A 16,237-nucleotide genomic window follows, 5' to 3' on the forward strand; every position below is an offset into this window, starting at 1 on the left:
ACAGCAGTCCCCCGGCCCGACTCGGAGCGTCGCGCCCCCGGACCCGCCCCGCCCCCGCCCCCGCCCCGCGGGGATGGCGGCGGGAGAAGACGCCCGACACGGCAAGCAGGGCTGCGCGAGCGAGCCGGAGGCCCCGCGCCGGGGATGGGCCGCGGCGGGCGGCGGGGGCGGGGGCGGCGGGGCCGGACGCCGGCAGCAGGGTGCGCGCCCCGGGAAGGGGGAGGGGGCGGCGGCGAGGACCGCGGCGAGGGCGGCGGCGCCAGCAGAGTCAGTCGGCGGGCCGTTGGCCTCGTCGACCGGGACGCGAGTCCCGTCCGTCCGTCCGTCCGTCCGTCCGTCGCGCACCCACACGGCCGCCAGCCAGCTCCGGGGTCGGCGCCGGGTCCCAGCCAGGCGAGCGGCGGCGCGCCCAGGCCCGCCGTCAGGATGGCCGAGCGGTCTAAGGCGCTGCGTTCAGGTCGCAGTCTCCCCTGGAGGCGTGGGTTCGAATCCCACTCCTGACACGCCCACCTTTTGGCCCGCCCAACGCGGGCTCTCCGCACCCGGGCCTGGACGACGCCCTGTCTGTCCCGCCTTACACGCCGCTGCGGGCTGCGGGCTGCGGCTGGGGCTGCGGGCTGGCGGCGCCCTGGCACACGTGGCCCGGGACCCACGCAGCTGCAGCGCCTCGGCCCTCCCGGCCACAGGCTTGGCGCCCCCGCCCTCCCTCCCCCGCCACCTCCCGCGCCTCTCCCTCCTCCTCATCCCACGGCGGCCGCGGGCCTCGGCAACTCGGCAAGTCGGCGGCACGGCTCTCCGGGGGCTCCGTTTGCCCTCTTCCTTCCCGCCGCCGCCCCCTGCAGGCCAGCCGCGGGCCGAAATGCCGGCAGCCCCCGCGGGCCGGGCCACGCTCCCACTGAGGGGCGCGCCTCGCTCGCCTCCTCGCTCTCCCAGCCCCGCCCTACACCTCCCCCCGCCCGCCCGCCGGGAGCGCGGGGTCCCCACGGCCTGTCCTTTCCGCCGGCCCCCATTCATTCCGTGGTCTCCACCCCCTCCGTCCCCGGGGCGCCCACGAGGCGTGGCCACCCGGAGGCCTCACCACGGCCACACGCCCGCCAGGCGGGCAGCCGAGCCCTCCGCGCGCCAGCCAGAGACGGGACCCCCGCCCCGTTCGCTGGGCCTGGCCCGGGGGGCGGGGTGGGGTCCACCCCGCCGTGGTGGCTCCGGGGAGCCCTGAGCGCAAGGCAGCCCTGCCTCCCCGGGCCCCCTCCGCGCCGGAAGCCGCTGCGGGGCCGGGGCTCCAGGACGCCAGCGCGCTCCCTCACCGCGCCGCCCGCCAGCCAGCCAGCCGGCGGCCGCTCCGCCCAAGCGCACCTGCCGGCCTCACCCCCACCGCAGCCCAGCCGGCCCCGACGGAGAGCTGCGGGCAGAGCTCACACGCCTTTCTTTGGCCTCTTGGCTTGGGCGCTACTCGGCGGCCCCCATCTCCGACGACGACACCGACGCCGACACGCACACACGCGCACCCACCTCCCCCCCCCCCCCCCCGCGGCACCCCGGGAGCGCACACAATCCGAGCTCCGGGCCCCAGCCGGCCCCCGCCGGCGCGCACTGCACGGGCCGGAGAGCCATCCGCCCATGGGCCTTCGGGGGGGCGCCGGGAGGGAAGGGAAGGTCCGCGCTGAGCTGCGCCGGCCACAGACGCCCCGCGCTGCCTGGGAATCGGGCGCGGGTCAGGCTTGGCCAGGCTGCTCCTCCCGGCAGGACAGTGTCTGGCGGCGGCCCCGCCCCAGGGAGAGGGCGCAGGGTGAGCCGAGTCCGCCTCGGGGCCTCGCTGGGACCGTGGGCGCCGCGCGCCGGCCCGAGCCCGAGCCCGAGCCCGAGCCCGAGCCCTCGGCGCATCTGCACGGGCGCGGAGCCTGTCTTGCAGACCGCGGGCCCGCCGCCCGCCCCCGCGCAGCGGGTGCTCACCACTGGCCGTGCCGGGACGACGACGAGCGCCGCTGGGGAAGCCGTCTGGTGGCCGCCGCCACCGGTGCATGGGTGGTTCAGTGGTAGAATTCTCGCCTGCCACGCGGGAGGCCCGGGTTCGATTCCCGGCCCATGCAGCGCGCCGCCCCCTTTTGGCCGCGCGCGCCCGGCTTCCTCGCGCACGCGCTCAAGCCACAGGGCCTGAGCCTGAACCAGCTGTGCTCACGCCGGGGGCCCTGCCCTCCTGCCCCGCCCCGCTTCCCCCTGCCGACTTGTCTGTTCTGGTCTCTCGCCCGTGGCCGCCAGCCCTGGCCGCCACGCTCCACCCGGCTGCCCGCCCCCTGCCGCCCGACGTGGCCCAGGTCCCTTGCCCGGCCCCACGTTGTCCTTGCCCTTTTTCTCTCCATGACCCTGACCCGGACGGCGCTTCGCTCACCCACGTCACTTCAAGCAATGCTTCCAAGCACCGCCCGCGCCCGCCCGGGCACAGCCCACCTGCATGCTTTTCACATTCCCTCCCTCAATGGCTCATTCTACCCACACTCCCCAAACCCTCCTCTCTTTGCACGTCGACCGACCACCAACCATCTTGCCACCCCTCCTCTGGAGGGGCCCTCAGCCACTCCTTGGAGCGCGCCAGGGAGCCCCGTTTCACGGCCCGACATCCTCCCGTTGGCAGCCCCGGGATGCTCTCTATGGCCACCTGGCCGCGGTCTCCTTCAAACACGGGCCACTCCCCACTGCTAAAGTCACCGCGAGCACCAGGTCCATGCAGCCTAGCCAGCACCGGCGCCAGCACACCCAGCCTCGAGGGACAGCGCCACCGCCACGGCTGTCACCAGCACGTCGGGTCCACGAACGGCGGCGCACCAGCATGGGCATCACGGCCAAGGGCACGGAGGTCACCTCCCCCCCTCGCCCGGCCTCCACGACCCCCGCAGCACTTGGTCCACCACCAACCCCCAGGACCACCATCCCCACACCAGCACCAGCACCAGCACCAGCACCAGGACTACCACCACCATGCCAGAAGCAGTTGTACCAGCAGCAGCAGCAGCAGCAGCAGCAGCAGCAGCAGCGGCGTGCCCACCGCCAGCAGGCCAGCGTAGGCATGATCGCCAACAGACTGAAGTCCTCCGCGGTCACCGCCACCACCGAGGCCACCATCAGCACACCGGCACGGGTAGCATGGCCCACGGCCCTGAAGTCCTCCACCCTCCCTCACCACCACCCCACCAGCACCGAGTCGCCACCAAGCCCCAGGACCACCAGCACACCACCACCGCGATAGCAGCAGCAGCAGGACCGAGGCCAGCGCACGGGCAAGGGCATCGCCGGCGGCGGCACCGAAGGCCTTCCCGGACCCCCGACCCCCATCGCTCACCGAGTCCACCGTTACACCGGGGCCCCGGGGGACGCCGTCACCAACAGCGCCAAAGTTCGCCACCACCATCACCGGCGGCGGCGGAGGCAGCGGCGGCAGCAGCAGCACACGAGTACCAGCGCCGCTGGCCCCTCCACCCCCACCAGCCCCTCTTGCCCGAACGACCCCACCCCTGTCACCCCCTCCCCGTGCCCTCCTTTCCCAGTCCTCATTTGTCGATGATCGTGCGTTGCGTCTGTCCCTTTGGCCTCCCTGAATCTCAAGCCCAGGACGACACCTGACACCTGAGACGTGGCTGGTGGTCCCCATGACGATGACGGGGAATGGTCATCTCCGGGGCGGTGGAATTCCTCACCCCGTGGGAACAGCTCCGACACCCGGTCCCTCCCTCCCTCCCTCTCTCTCTCTCTTTGCCTCGCCCGGCCGCCGCGCAGCTGCCTGCTTGCCACCCCCGCCCCCTGCACCTCGCTCGCTCGCTCGCTCGCTCGCTCACCCCTCTCGTCTGCCCGGCCACCCTGCAGCGCAGCCCAGCGCAGCCCGCAGCCCAGCGCAGCCCAGCGGCCTCCCGGCACCTCTCCCGCCGCCGTCCACCGCCACCACGGGGTCTCCCAGCCCTCTGGCACCGGGACCCACTCCCCACCGCCACCCACCCCCACGTGCCACGTGCCGCTCCTTCCAGCCTCCAGGCTCAAACCCTCCATCTACCACCGACCCATTGACCCCACACCCACGTCCTACACTCAAGGCCGGCAGTCCCGGTCTTCCCACAGGCTCCTCAGGCACACGCCCAGCGTGTCCCGTCCCCTACCTCCCAGCTCGCCCCGCCCGCACAGGTGCACAGGTGCAGGAGAGGCCGCCGGGCAGGGTGCCCTGCCGCACCCGAGCCCCCGCAGACACCCTGCCTCAGTGGCCAGCCCCACTCTCGGCCAGTGCCCGCCGGCGCCACACGTCCCGGGCCCCTCACTCCACGCACACACCCGGTACTCCTTCTCCCACTGCCCGGCTCGGTCCGCTCCTGGCCCTCCCTCTTTCCGGGACGCTTTGCCGCCTGTGCCCTGACCCCGTGGGAGGGCGACGCGCGGGGGGAGAACACCCTCGTCCCGCGCTATCCCCCACCGTCGCGGACTCCCCGCACCCCCACCCCCACCCATACAGCCAGAGGAGAGGCGAGGGGCGCTGAGGGAACTGCCCGTGCTGACGGGAAGCACCCGGAGGCCCAACGGGCGCTCCTCTCCACCGCCGCCCGACCGTGGCCCAATCCAGCCAGCGAGCCGCGGAAGGCTCACGCAGAGCGCGGGCCGGCCTCTGCGCCTCCCGACGGAGACAGACGGTCTCTGGACACACAGCAAAGCCTTGGAGGGCCGGCGTGCAAGCGTTGGCAGGAAGGAGGCCGGGCGCTGCGGTTCACCTGCAGGAGCAGCGGCGCCAGGAGACCCGCACCCGGGCGGAGACAGGGGCTGCAGGCTCTCCTGCCTAGGGTGGGCGCTAAGGCGCAAGGGGAACGCCTTCCGAGCGGCATCTCAGCTGGGGCGCCGGCCCACGTGGGGCTGGGGCCGGGGCCCGGGCCGGGGGCGTGGGGTGGAGGAAGCTGTGTCGGGAACACGCCTGCCCCTCTGCCCCAGGATTCGGGGTAGCGGTCGTGCAGTTGGACTGACCCGGGGCCTCCAAGGGCCACCCCGTCTGTCCCCCGGGTGCCTCCGCCCCCTCCCACCTGCCCGGCCCGCGGGTTAGCCCCACTGGCCTCCTGCATCTATCTCCCTGCTCTCTGGCCTCCACTGCCTGGTGGTCCGGCCACCGGGACACGCCCACAACCGCTTTCCAACCACCGCCTGCCCGGGCGGGGGCGGCGGGGGCCGGCGCTCTGCTCCCATCCCCGCCCAAGCCCAAGACCACCACCCACGTGCGCCGCCATCGCTGGCGGTTGCCGGGCCGACGGCCGAGAGAAGGCACCGGGGGCTCCAGCAAGTGACCCCCGACTCAGAGAGAGACAGGTGGCTCACCCTCCCCACACCCGGCCCCCTCTGCCCGGCCCGCCGCCCCCACATGCCCCCAGCGCGGCCGCCGCCAAGTAGCACCTCACCAAGGCCAGCGGGGGGCCGGGGGTGGGGGGCTGCGAGCCGCCACGACCTTTCTCCCGGCGGCAGGGGTGCTGCGGGAGAGTCCAAGCACCCACGGAGGCCCGAGGCGCCCGGCCTGTCGGGTGCCTCGGCTGGGGTCGGACGCGCGTCCCGGACTGTCGGCCTGGGGGCGGAGCGAGACGGGGAGCCAGGCGAGCGTCCGGGGGAGGCGGCCGCGAGACGCCGAGACCTCCAGTCGGCCCCCTGCCGGCCAGCCAGCCAGCGAGGCCAAAAGGCTTGGGCCGGCCCGACGGAGCCCGCCAGGCAAGCCAGCCTTGGGCTCGACGGGGCGGGTGGCCCTCGTGCGCACGCGCAGCCTCGGTCAGCTCGGGGCCGGGAGACGCACGAGCGAGCTTCGGCTAAAAGGGGTGTGCGGCGGCGGTCTTGCGAGAGGAAGAAGAAAGGCTTCCCTGACCGGGGAATCGAACCCGGGCCGCGGCGGTGAGAGCCGCCGAATCCTAACCACTAGACCACCAGGGAGCGTCAGGCTGCGCGCCTGGCCCGTGCGCCCTGGACCCGGCGCCCTCCCTCCCTACCGCCACTCGCTCCTGCTTGGCCGCCAGGGCCCCGCCGGGCCACGCGCAGCCGCCCGCCGGCCCCGCCGAGCCACCTGGCCGGACCGCCCGCCCGCCGCGCCGTCAAAACGCTGCGCGCCTCCTCCTCCTCCTCCTCTCTCTCTCTCTCTCTCTCACACACACACACACACCACACACACACACACACGCACTCAGCGTCGCGCCCGGACTCCCGGCTCCCATCGGGCCTGAGCACCGGGGCCCTGGAGCCGCGCAAAACGTTGGCCAGCTGCGGTGGCCGGGAATCGAACCCGGGTCAACTGCTTGGAAGGCAGCTATGCTCACCACTATACCACCAACGCTGCACAGCCCGGGCCGCCCCCGGACGCCGGCCCAGGCTCCGCACCAGCGCCTCCTCGCCCTCTCGCCACCGCCTCCGCCGCCTGCCGCAGCCCTGCCCGACGTGCCGGCCGGCCCCGCAGCTCTGCGCCGTCGCGGGCGCCACCAGCGGCACGCCGGCGCCCCACCCGCGCCACCCCCACGCAGCCCTGTGCTGCTCCGCAGGCCGCCTCCGCCGCCCGCCTCTGGGGGCGCTCTCGCCGCCCTGCGGCTCCCGGGCCCTCGGCTGCCCGCAGATGCGCCGAGGGGCTCGGGCTCGGGCTCGGGGCCGGCGCGCGGCGCCCACGGTCCCAGCGAGGCCCCGAGGCGGACTCGGCTCACCCTGCGCCCTCTCCCTGGGGCGGGGCCGCCGCCAGACACTGTCCTGCCGGAGGAGCAGCCTGGCCAAGCCTGACCCGCGCCCCGATTCCCAGGCAGCGCGGGGCGTCTGTGGCCGGCGCAGCTCAGCGCGGACCTTCCCTTCCCTCCCGGCGCCCCCCCGAAGGCCCATGGGCGGATGGCTCTCCGGCCCGTGCAGTGCGCGCCGGCGGGGCCGGCTGGGGCCCGGAGCTCGGATTGTGTGCGCTCCCGGGGTGCCGCGGGGTGGGGGGGGGGGGAGGTGGGTGCGCGTGTGTGCGTGTCGGCGTCGGTGTCGTCGTCGGAGATGGGGGCCGCCGAGTAGCGCCCAAGCCAAGAGGCCAAAGAAAGGCGTGTGAGCTCTGCCCGCAGCTCTCCGTCGGGGCCGGCTGGGCTGCGGTGGGGGTGAGGGCCGGCAGGTGCGCTTGGGCGGAGCGGCCGCCGGCTGGCTGGCTGGCGGGCGGCGCGGATGAGGGAGCGCGCTGGCGTCCTGGAGCCCCCGGCCCCGCAGCGGCTTCCGGCGCGGAGGGGGCCCGGGGAGGCAGGGCTTGCCTTGCGCTCAGGGCTCCCCGGAGCCACCACGGCGGGGTGGACCCCACCCCGCCCCCCCGGGCCAGGCCCAGCGAACGGGGCGGGGGTCCGTCTCTGGCTGGCGCGCGGCAGGGCTCGGCTGCCGCCTGGCGGGCGTGTGGCCGTGGTGAGGCCTCCGGGTGGCCACGCCTCGTGGGCGCCCCGGGGACGGAGGGGGTGGAGACCACGGAATGAATGGGGGCCGGCGGAAAGGACAGGCCGTGGGGACCCCGCGCTCCCGGCGGGCGGGCGGGGGGAGGTGTAGGGCGGGGCTGGGAGAGCGAGGAGGCGAGCGAGGCGCGCCCCTCAGTGGGGAGCGTGGCCCGGCCCGCGCGGGGCTGCCGGCATTTCGGCCCGCGGCTGGCCTGCAGGGGGCGGCGGCGGGAAGGAAGAGGGCAAACGGAGCCCCCGGAGAGCCGTGCCGCCGACTTGCCGAGTTGCCGAGGCCCGCGGCCGCCGTGGGATGAGGAGGAGGGAGAGGCGCGGGAGGTGGCGGGGGAGGGAGGGCGCGGGGCGCCAAGCCTGTGGCCGGGAGGGCCGAGGCGCTGCAGCTGCGTGGGTCCCGGGCCACGTGTGCCAGGGCGCCGCCAGCCCGCAGCCCGCAGCCGCAGCCCGCAGCCCGCAGCGGCGTGTAAGGCGGGACAGACAGGGCGTCGTCCAGGCCCGGGTGCGGAGAGCCCGCGTTGGGCGGGCCAAAAGGTGGGCGTGTCAGGAGTGGGATTCGAACCCACGCCTCCAGGGGAGACTGCGACCTGAACGCAGCGCCTTAGACCGCTCGGCCATCCTGACGGCGGGCCTGGGCGCGCCGCCGCTCGCCTGGCTGGACCCGGCGCCGACCCCGGAGCTGGCTGGCGGCCGTGTGGGTGCGCGACGGACGGACGGACGGACGGACGGACGGGACTCGCGTCCCGGTCGACGAGGCCAACGGCCCGCCGACTGACTCTGCTGGCGCCGCCGCCCTCGCCGCGGTCCTCGCCGCCGCCCCCTCCCCCTTCCCGGGGCGCGCACCCTGCTGCCGGCGTCCGGCCCCCCGCCGCCCCCGCCGCCCCCCGCCGCCCGCGCGCCCCATCCCCGGCGCGGGGCCTCCGGCTCGCTCGCGCAGCCCTGCTTGCCGTGTCGGGCGTCTTCTCCCGCCGCCATCCCCGCGCGGCTGGGCGGGGGCGGGGGCGGCGGCGGGTCCGGGGCGCGACGCTCCGAGTCGGGCCGGGGGACTGCTGTGCGCGCTGACGCGGCGGCCGGGGGGTCGGGCCGGGTGGGCCGTGGCCGGGCACGTGGCGGGCGCCTGGCAGGACGGGCGCGCGGGACGTCGAGGGCCCGGGTGGGCGTGGGCCAGGCAGGCGCAGGCCGGCGGGCGGGCGGGCGGGCGGAGAGGGGTCGGGCGCCCGGGCGGCCGCCGCCGCCGTCATCGTTAGTATAGTGGTGAGTATCCCCGCCTGTCACGCGGGCAGACCGGGTTCGATTCCCCGACGGGAGGCGAGGACACGCCCTCGTTTGGTCGCGGGCGCCGCCGCCGCGCTGCCCAAACGTAACGCCGGCCCCCAGGGCCCTCCTGGTCCTCCTTCTCCTCCTTCTCCTCCTTGTCCTGCTTCTCCTCCCTCGTGGCCTCCGGCCCGGCCCCGTGCGGCCAGGGGCGCGGGGCGACCGCGGGGGCCCGTCTGCCCGCCGTCGACCCGACCCCCCGCACCCCCTGCCCTTCCTCGTCGGCCTGGCGCCCTGGCGCCCTGGCGCGTGCGGGCGCGGCCCAGCCCAGCCGGGACCTCCTGACGGGAGGCTGGCCGCCACGGGCTCCTCGCTCACGCGACGGACAGCTGCCCGGCTGCCGGCTGCCCGTGGAGGTGGCCGTGGGGGCCGGCCGACTGTGCGGGCGGGGCGGGGCGGGCGGGGGCGGGGGCGCGGGTGGCGGGAGGGGAAGGGAAGGGAAGGGAAGCCGCCGCCGGGGGCAGGGGGCAGGGGCGGGGCTCCCGGCGGGCAGCCGAGGGCCCGGGAAGCCGCAGGGCGGCGAGAGCGCCCCCCCAGAGGCGGGCGGCGGAGGCGGCGGGCGGGGTCGTGCCTGCGGAGGCAGCAGGGCCTGCGTGGGGGTGGCGCGGGTGGGGCGCCGGGCGGCCGCTGGTGGCGCCGCGACGGCGCAGAGCTGCGGCCGGCCGGCACGTCGGGGCAGGGCTGCGGCAGGCGGCGGAGGCGGTGGGCGAGAGGGCGAGGAGGCGCTGGTGGCGGAGCCTGGGCCGGCGTCACGGGGGCGGCCCCGGGCTGTGCAGCGTTGGTGGTATAGTGGTGAGCATAGTGCTCTTCCAAGCAGTTGACCCGGGTTCGATTCCCGGCCAACGCAGCTGGCCAACGTTTTGCGCGGCTCCAGGGCCCCGGTTGCTCAGGCCCGATGGGAGCCGGGAGCGGGCGCGACGCTGAGTGCGTGTGTGTGGTGTGTGTGTGAGAGAGAGAGAGAGAGAGAGAGAGAGAGGAGGAGGAGGAGGAGGCGCGCAGCGTTTTGACGGCGCGGCGGGCGGGCGGTCCGGCAAGGTGGCTCGGCGGGGCCGGCGGGCGGATGCGCGTGGCCCGGCGGGGGCCCTGGAGGACAAGCAGAGGCGAGTGGGCGGTAGGGAGGGAGGCGCCGGGTCCAGGGCGCCCGGGCCAGGCGCGCAGCCTGACGCTCCCTGGTGGTCTAGTGGTTAGGATTCGGCGCTCTCACCGCCGCGGCCCGGGTTCGATTCCCGGTCAGGGAAGCCCTTTCTTCTTCCTCTCGCAAGACCGCCGCCGCACACCCCCTTTTAGCCGAAGCTCGCTCGTGCGTCTCCCTGGCCCCGAGCTGACCGAGGCTGCGCGTGCGCACGAGGCCACCCGCCCCGTCGAGCCCAAGGCTGGCTTGCCTGGCGGGCTCCGTCGGGCCGGCCCAAGCCTTTTGGCCTCGCTGGCTGGCTGGCCGGCAGGTGGGCCGACTGGAGGTCTCGGCGTCTCGCGGCCGCCTCCCCCGGACGCTCGCCTGGCTCCCCGTCTCGCTCCGCCCCAGGCCCGACAGTCCGGGACGCCGTCCGACCCCAGCCGAGGCCACCGACAGGCCGGGCGCCTCGGGCCTCCGTGGGTGCTTGGACTCTCCCGCAGCACCCCTGCCGCCGGGAGAAGAAAGTCGTGGCGGCTCGCAGCGCCCCCACCCCCGGCCCCCCGCTGGCTCCTTGGTGAGGTGCTACTTGGCGGCGGCCGCGCTGGGGGCATGTGGGGGCGGCGGGCCGAGGCAGAGGGGGCCGGGGTGTGGGGAGGGTGAGCCACCTGTCTCTCTCTGAGTCGGGGGTCACTTGCTGGAGCCCCCGGTGCCTTCTCTCGGCCGTCGGCCCGGCAACCGCCAGCGATGGCGGCGCACGTGGGTGGTGGTCTTGGGCTTGGGCGGGGATGGGAGCAGAGCGCCGGCCCCCGCCGCCCCCGCCCGGGCAGGCGGTGGTTGGAAAGCGGTTGTGGGCGTGTCCCGGTGGCCGGACCACCAGGCAGTGGAGGCCAGAGAGCAGGGAGATAGATGCAGGAGGCCAGTGGGGCTAACCCGCGGGCCGGGCAGGTGGGAGGGGGCGGAGGCACCCGGGGGACAGACGGGGTGCCCTTGGAGGCCCCGGGTCAGTCCAACTGCACGACCGCTACCCCGAATCCTGGGGCAGAGGGGCAGGCGTGTTCCCCGACACAGCTTCCTCCACCCCACGCCCCCGGCCCGGCCCCGGCCCCAGCCCCACGTGGCCGGCGCCCCAGCTGGATGCCGCTCGGAAGGCGTTCCCCTTGGCGCCTTAGCGCCCCACCTAGGCAGGAGAGCCTGCAGCCCTGTCTCCGCCCGGGTGCGGGTCTCCTGGCGCCGCTGCTCCTGCAGGTGAACCGCAGCGCCCGGCCTCCTTCCTGCCAACGCTTGCACGCCGGCCCTCCAAGGCTTTGCTGTGTGTCCAGAGACCGTCTGTCTCCGTCGGAGGCGCAGAGGCCGGCCCGCGCTCTGCGTGAGCCTTCCGCGGCTCGCTGGCTGGATTGGGCCACGGTTCGGGCGGCGGTGGAGAGGAGCGCCCGTGGGCCTCCGGGTGCTTCCCGTCAGCACGGGCAGTTCCCTCAGCGCCCTCGCCTCTCCCTCTGGCTGTATGGGTGGGGGTGGGGGTGCGGGGAGTCCGCGACGGTGGGGGATAGCGCGGGACGAGGGTGTTCTCCCCCGGCGCGTCGCCTCCCACGGGGGGTCAGGGCACAGGCGCAAAGCGTCCCGGAAAAGAGGGGAGGGCCAGGAGCGGACCGAGCCGGGCAGTGGGAGAGAAGAGTACCGGGTGTGTGCGTGGAGTGAGGGCCCGGGACGTGTGGCGCCGGCGGGCACTGGCCGAGAGTGGGGCTGGCCACTGAGGCAGGGTGTCTGCGGGGGCTCGGGTGCGGCAGGGCACCCTGCCCGGCGCCTCTCCTGCACCTGTGCACCTGTGCGGGCGGGCGAGCTGTGAGGTAGGGGACGGGACACGCTGGGCGTGTGCCTGAGGAGCCTGTGGGAGACCGGGACTGCCGGCCTTGAGTGTAGGACGTGGGTGTGGGGTCCAAGGGGTCGGTGGTAGATGGAGGGTTTGAGCCTGGAGGCTGGAAGGAGCGGCACGTGGCACGTGGGGTGGGTGGCGGTGGGGAGTGGGTCCCGGTGCCAGAGGGCTGGGAGACCCCGTGGTGGCGGTGGACGGCGGCGGGAGAGGTGCCGGGAGGCCGCTGGGCTGCGCTGGGCTGCGCTGGGCTGCGCTGGGCTGCGCTGCAGGGTGGCCGGGCAGACGAGAGCGGGTGAGCGAGCGAGCGAGCGAGCGAGCGAGGTGCAGGGGGCGGGGGTGGCAAGCAGGCAGCTGCGCGGCGGCCGGGCGAGGCAAAGAGAGAGAGAGAGGGAGGGAGGGAGGGACCGGGTGTCGGAGCTGTTCCCACGGGGTGAGGAATTCCACCGCCCCGGAGATGACCATTCCCCGTCATCGTCATGGGGACCACCAGCCACGTCTCAGGTGTCAGGTGTCGTCCTGGGCTTGAGATTCAGGGAGGCCAAAGGGACAGACGCAACGCACGATCATCGACAAATGAGGACTGGGAAAGGAGGGCACGGGGAGGCGGGTGACAGGGGTGGGGTCGTTCGGGCAAGAGGGGCTGGTGGGGGTGGAGGGGCCAGCGGCGCTGGTACTCGTGTTGCTGCTGCTGCCGCCGCTGCCTCCGCCGCCGCCGGTGATGGTGGTGGCGAACTTTGGCGCTGTTGGTGACGGCGTCCCCCGGGGCCCCGGTGTAACGGTGGACTCGGTGAGCGATGGGGGTCGGGGGTCCGGGAAGGCCTTCGGTGCCGCCGCCGGCGATGCCCTTGCCCGTGCGCTGGCCTCGGTCCTGCTGCTGCTGCTATCGCGGTGGTGGTGTGCTGGTGGTCCTGGGGCTTGGTGGCGACTCGGTGCTGGTGGGGTGGCGGTGAGGGAGGGTGGAGGACTTCAGGGCCGTGGGCCATGCTACCCGTGCCGGTGTGCTGATGGTGGCCTCGGTGGTGGCGGTGACCGCGGAGGACTTCAGTCTGTTGGCGATCATGCCTACGCTGGCCTGCTGGCGGTGGGCACGTCCCGCTGCTGCTGCTGCTGCTGCTGCTGCTGCTGCTGGTACAACTGCTTCTGGCATGGTGGTGGTAGTCCTGGTGCTGGTGCTGGTGCTGGTGCTGGTGTGGGGATGGTGGTCCTGGGGGGTTGGTGGTGGACCAAGTGCTGCGGGGGTCGTGGAGGCCGGGCGAGGGGGGGAGGTGACCTCCGTGCCCTTGGCCGTGATGCCCATGCTGGTGCGCCGCCGTTCGTGGACCCGACGTGCTGGTGACAGCCGTGGCGGTGGCGCTGTCCCTCGAGGCTGGGTGTGCTGGCGCCGGTGCTGGCTAGGCTGCATGGACCTGGTGCTCGCGGTGACTTTAGCAGTGGGGAGTGGCCCGTGTTTGAAGGAGACCGCGGCCAGGTGGCCATAGAGAGCATCCCGGGGCTGCCAACGGGAGGATGTCGGGCCGTGAAACGGGGCTCCCTGGCGCGCTCCAAGGAGTGGCTGAGGGCCCCTCCAGAGGAGGGGTGGCAAGATGGTTGGTGGTCGGTCGACGTGCAAAGAGAGGAGGGTTTGGGGAGTGTGGGTAGAATGAGCCATTGAGGGAGGGAATGTGAAAAGCATGCAGGTGGGCTGTGCCCGGGCGGGCGCGGGCGGTGCTTGGAAGCATTGCTTGAAGTGACGTGGGTGAGCGAAGCGCCGTCCGGGTCAGGGTCATGGAGAGAAAAAGGGCAAGGACAACGTGGGGCCGGGCAAGGGACCTGGGCCACGTCGGGCGGCAGGGGGCGGGCAGCCGGGTGGAGCGTGGCGGCCAGGGCTGGCGGCCACGGGCGAGAGACCAGAACAGACAAGTCGGCAGGGGGAAGCGGGGCGGGGCAGGAGGGCAGGGCCCCCGGCGTGAGCACAGCTGGTTCAGGCTCAGGCCCTGTGGCTTGAGCGCGTGCGCGAGGAAGCCGGGCGCGCGCGGCCAAAAGGGGGCGGCGCGCTGCATGGGCCGGGAATCGAACCCGGGCCTCCCGCGTGGCAGGCGAGAATTCTACCACTGAACCACCCATGCACCGGTGGCGGCGGCCACCAGACGGCTTCCCCAGCGGCGCTCGTCGTCGTCCCGGCACGGCCAGTGGTGAGCACCCGCTGCGCGGGGGCGGGCGGCGGGCCCGCGGTCTGCAAGACAGGCTCCGCGCCCGTGCAGATGCGCCGAGGGCTCGGGCTCGGGCTCGGGCTCGGGCTCGGGCCGGCGCGCGGCGCCCACGGTCCCAGCGAGGCCCCGAGGCGGACTCGGCTCACCCTGCGCCCTCTCCCTGGGGCGGGGCCGCCGCCAGACACTGTCCTGCCGGGAGGAGCAGCCTGGCCAAGCCTGACCCGCGCCCGATTCCCAGGCAGCGCGGGGCGTCTGTGGCCGGCGCAGCTCAGCGCGGACCTTCCCTTCCCTCCCGGCGCCCCCCCGAAGGCCCATGGGCGGATGGCTCTCCGGCCCGTGCAGTGCGCGCCGGCGGGGGCCGGCTGGGGCCCGGAGCTCGGATTGTGTGCGCTCCCGGGGTGCCGCGGGGTGGGGGGGGGGGGAGGTGGGTGCGCGTGTGTGCGTGTCGGCGTCGGTGTCGTCGTCGGAGATGGGGGGCCGCCGAGTAGCGCCCAAGCCAAGAGGCCAAAGAAAGGCGTGTGAGCTCTGCCCGCAGCTCTCCGTCGGGGCCGGCTGGGCTGCGGTGGGGGTGAGGCCGGCAGGTGCGCTTGGGCGGAGCGGCCGCCGGCTGGCTGGCTGGCGGGCGGCGCGGTGAGGGAGCGCGCTGGCGTCCTGGAGCCCCGGCCCCGCAGCGGCTTCCGGCGCGGAGGGGGCCCGGGGAGGCAGGGCTGCCTTGCGCTCAGGGCTCCCCGGAGCCACCACGGCGGGGTGGACCCCACCCCGCCCCCCCGGGCCAGGCCCAGCGAACGGGGCGGGGGTCCCGTCTCTGGCTGGCGCGCGGAGGGCTCGGCTGCCCGCCTGGCGGGCGTGTGGCCGTGGTGAGGCCTCCGGGTGGCCACGCCTCGTGGGCGCCCCGGGGACGGAGGGGGTGGAGACCACGGAATGAATGGGGGCCGGCGGAAAGGACAGGCCGTGGGGACCCCGCGCTCCCGGCGGGCGGGCGGGGGGAGGTGTAGGGCGGGGCTGGGAGAGCGAGGAGGCGAGCGAGGCGCGCCCCTCAGTGGGAGCGTGGCCCGGCCCGCGCGGGGCTGCCGGCATTTCGGCCCGCGGCTGGCCTGCAGGGGGCGGCGGCGGGAAGGAAGAGGGCAAACGGAGCCCCCGGAGAGCCGTGCCGCCGACTTGCCGAGTTGCCGAGGCCCGCGGCCGCCGTGGGATGAGGAGGAGGGAGAGGCGCGGGAGGTGGCGGGGGAGGGAGGGCGCGGGGGCGCCAAGCCTGTGGCCGGGAGGGCCGAGGCGCTGCAGCTGCGTGGGTCCCGGGCCACGTGTGCCAGGGCGCCGCCAGCCCGCAGCCCGCAGCCCGCAGCCCGCAGCCCGCAGCGGCGTGTAAGGCGGGACAGACAGGGCGTCGTCCAGGCCCGGGTGCGGAGAGCCCGCGTTGGGCGGGCCAAAAGGTGGGCGTGTCAGGAGTGGGATTCGAACCCACGCCTCCAGGGGAGACTGCGACCTGAACGCAGCGCCTTAGACCGCTCGGCCATCCTGACGGCGGGCCTGGGCGCGCCGCCGCTCGCCTGGCTGGGACCCGGCGCCGACCCTGGAGCTGGCTGGCGGCCGTGTGGGTGCGCGACGGACGGACGGACGGACGGACGGACGGGACTCGCGTCCCGGTCGACGAGGCCAACGGCCCGCCGACTGACTCTGCTGGCGCCGCCGCCCTCGCCGCGGTCCTCGCCGCCGCCCCCTCCCCCTCCCGGGGCGCGCACCCTGCTGCCGGCGTCCGGCCCCCCCGCCGCCCCCGCCGCCCCCGCCGCCCGCCGCGGCCCATCCCCAGGCGCGGGGCCTCCGGCTCGCTCGCGCAGCCCTGCTTGCCGCGTTGTCGGGCGTCTTCTCCCGCCGCCATCCCCGCGCGGCTGGGCGGGGGCGGGGGCGGCGGCGGGTCCGGGGGCGCGACGCTCCGAGTCGGGGCCGGGGGACTGCTGTGCGCGCTTGACGCGGCGGCCGGGGGGTCGGGCGGGTGGGCCGTGGCCCGGGGCACGTGGCGGGCGCCTGGCAGGACGGGCGCGCGGGACCGTCGAGGGCCCGGGTGGGCGTGGGCAGGCAGGCAGGCCGGCGGGCGGGCGGGCGGGCGGAGAGGGGTCGGGCGCCCGGGCGGCCGCCGCCGCCGTCCTCGTTAGTATAGTGGTGAGTATCCCCGCCTGTCACGCGGGAGACCGGGGTTCGATTCCCCGACGGGGAGGCGAGACACGCCCTCTTTTGGTCGCGGGCGCCGCCGCCGCGCTGCCCAAACGTACGCCGGCCCCCAGGGCCCTCCTTCTCCTCCTTCTCCTCCTTGTCCTGC

The 16,237-nt window shown here is 75.4% G+C and overlaps 9 non-coding genes across 9 annotated transcripts; 4 read left to right on the top strand and 5 right to left on the bottom strand.

Moving 5' to 3' along the window:
• The first annotated feature begins 420 nt into the window (after window positions 1-420).
• TRNAL-CAG lies at window positions 421-503 on the top strand. Its single transcript has one exon. It is a non-coding gene; the product is annotated as a tRNA-Leu (tRNA).
• A 1,513-nt stretch (window positions 504-2,016) lies between these two features.
• Window positions 2,017-2,087, top strand: TRNAG-GCC. The gene has a single exon. It is a non-coding gene; the product is annotated as a tRNA-Gly (tRNA).
• Window positions 2,088-5,857: 3,770 nt separating this feature from the next.
• On the bottom strand, window positions 5,858-5,931 carry TRNAE-CUC. The gene has a single exon. It is a non-coding gene; the product is annotated as a tRNA-Glu (tRNA).
• A 325-nt stretch (window positions 5,932-6,256) lies between these two features.
• Window positions 6,257-6,328, bottom strand: TRNAG-UCC. The gene has a single exon. It is a non-coding gene; the product is annotated as a tRNA-Gly (tRNA).
• Window positions 6,329-7,977: 1,649 nt separating this feature from the next.
• TRNAL-CAG lies at window positions 7,978-8,060 on the bottom strand. Its single transcript has one exon. It is a non-coding gene; the product is annotated as a tRNA-Leu (tRNA).
• Window positions 8,061-9,916: 1,856 nt separating this feature from the next.
• TRNAE-CUC lies at window positions 9,917-9,988 on the top strand. The gene has a single exon. It is a non-coding gene; the product is annotated as a tRNA-Glu (tRNA).
• A 3,780-nt stretch (window positions 9,989-13,768) lies between these two features.
• Window positions 13,769-13,839, bottom strand: TRNAG-GCC. Its single transcript has one exon. It is a non-coding gene; the product is annotated as a tRNA-Gly (tRNA).
• Window positions 13,840-15,360: 1,521 nt separating this feature from the next.
• Window positions 15,361-15,443, bottom strand: TRNAL-CAG. Its single transcript has one exon. It is a non-coding gene; the product is annotated as a tRNA-Leu (tRNA).
• A 620-nt stretch (window positions 15,444-16,063) lies between these two features.
• Window positions 16,064-16,135, top strand: TRNAD-GUC. Its single transcript has one exon. It is a non-coding gene; the product is annotated as a tRNA-Asp (tRNA).
• The last annotated feature ends 102 nt before the right edge of the window (window positions 16,136-16,237 follow it).

This window comes from Canis lupus, unplaced genomic scaffold (genome assembly GCF_011100685.1).
Source record: "Canis lupus familiaris isolate Mischka breed German Shepherd unplaced genomic scaffold, alternate assembly UU_Cfam_GSD_1.0 chrUn_S679H841, whole genome shotgun sequence".
Lineage (NCBI taxonomy): Eukaryota > Metazoa > Chordata > Mammalia > Carnivora > Canidae > Canis > Canis lupus.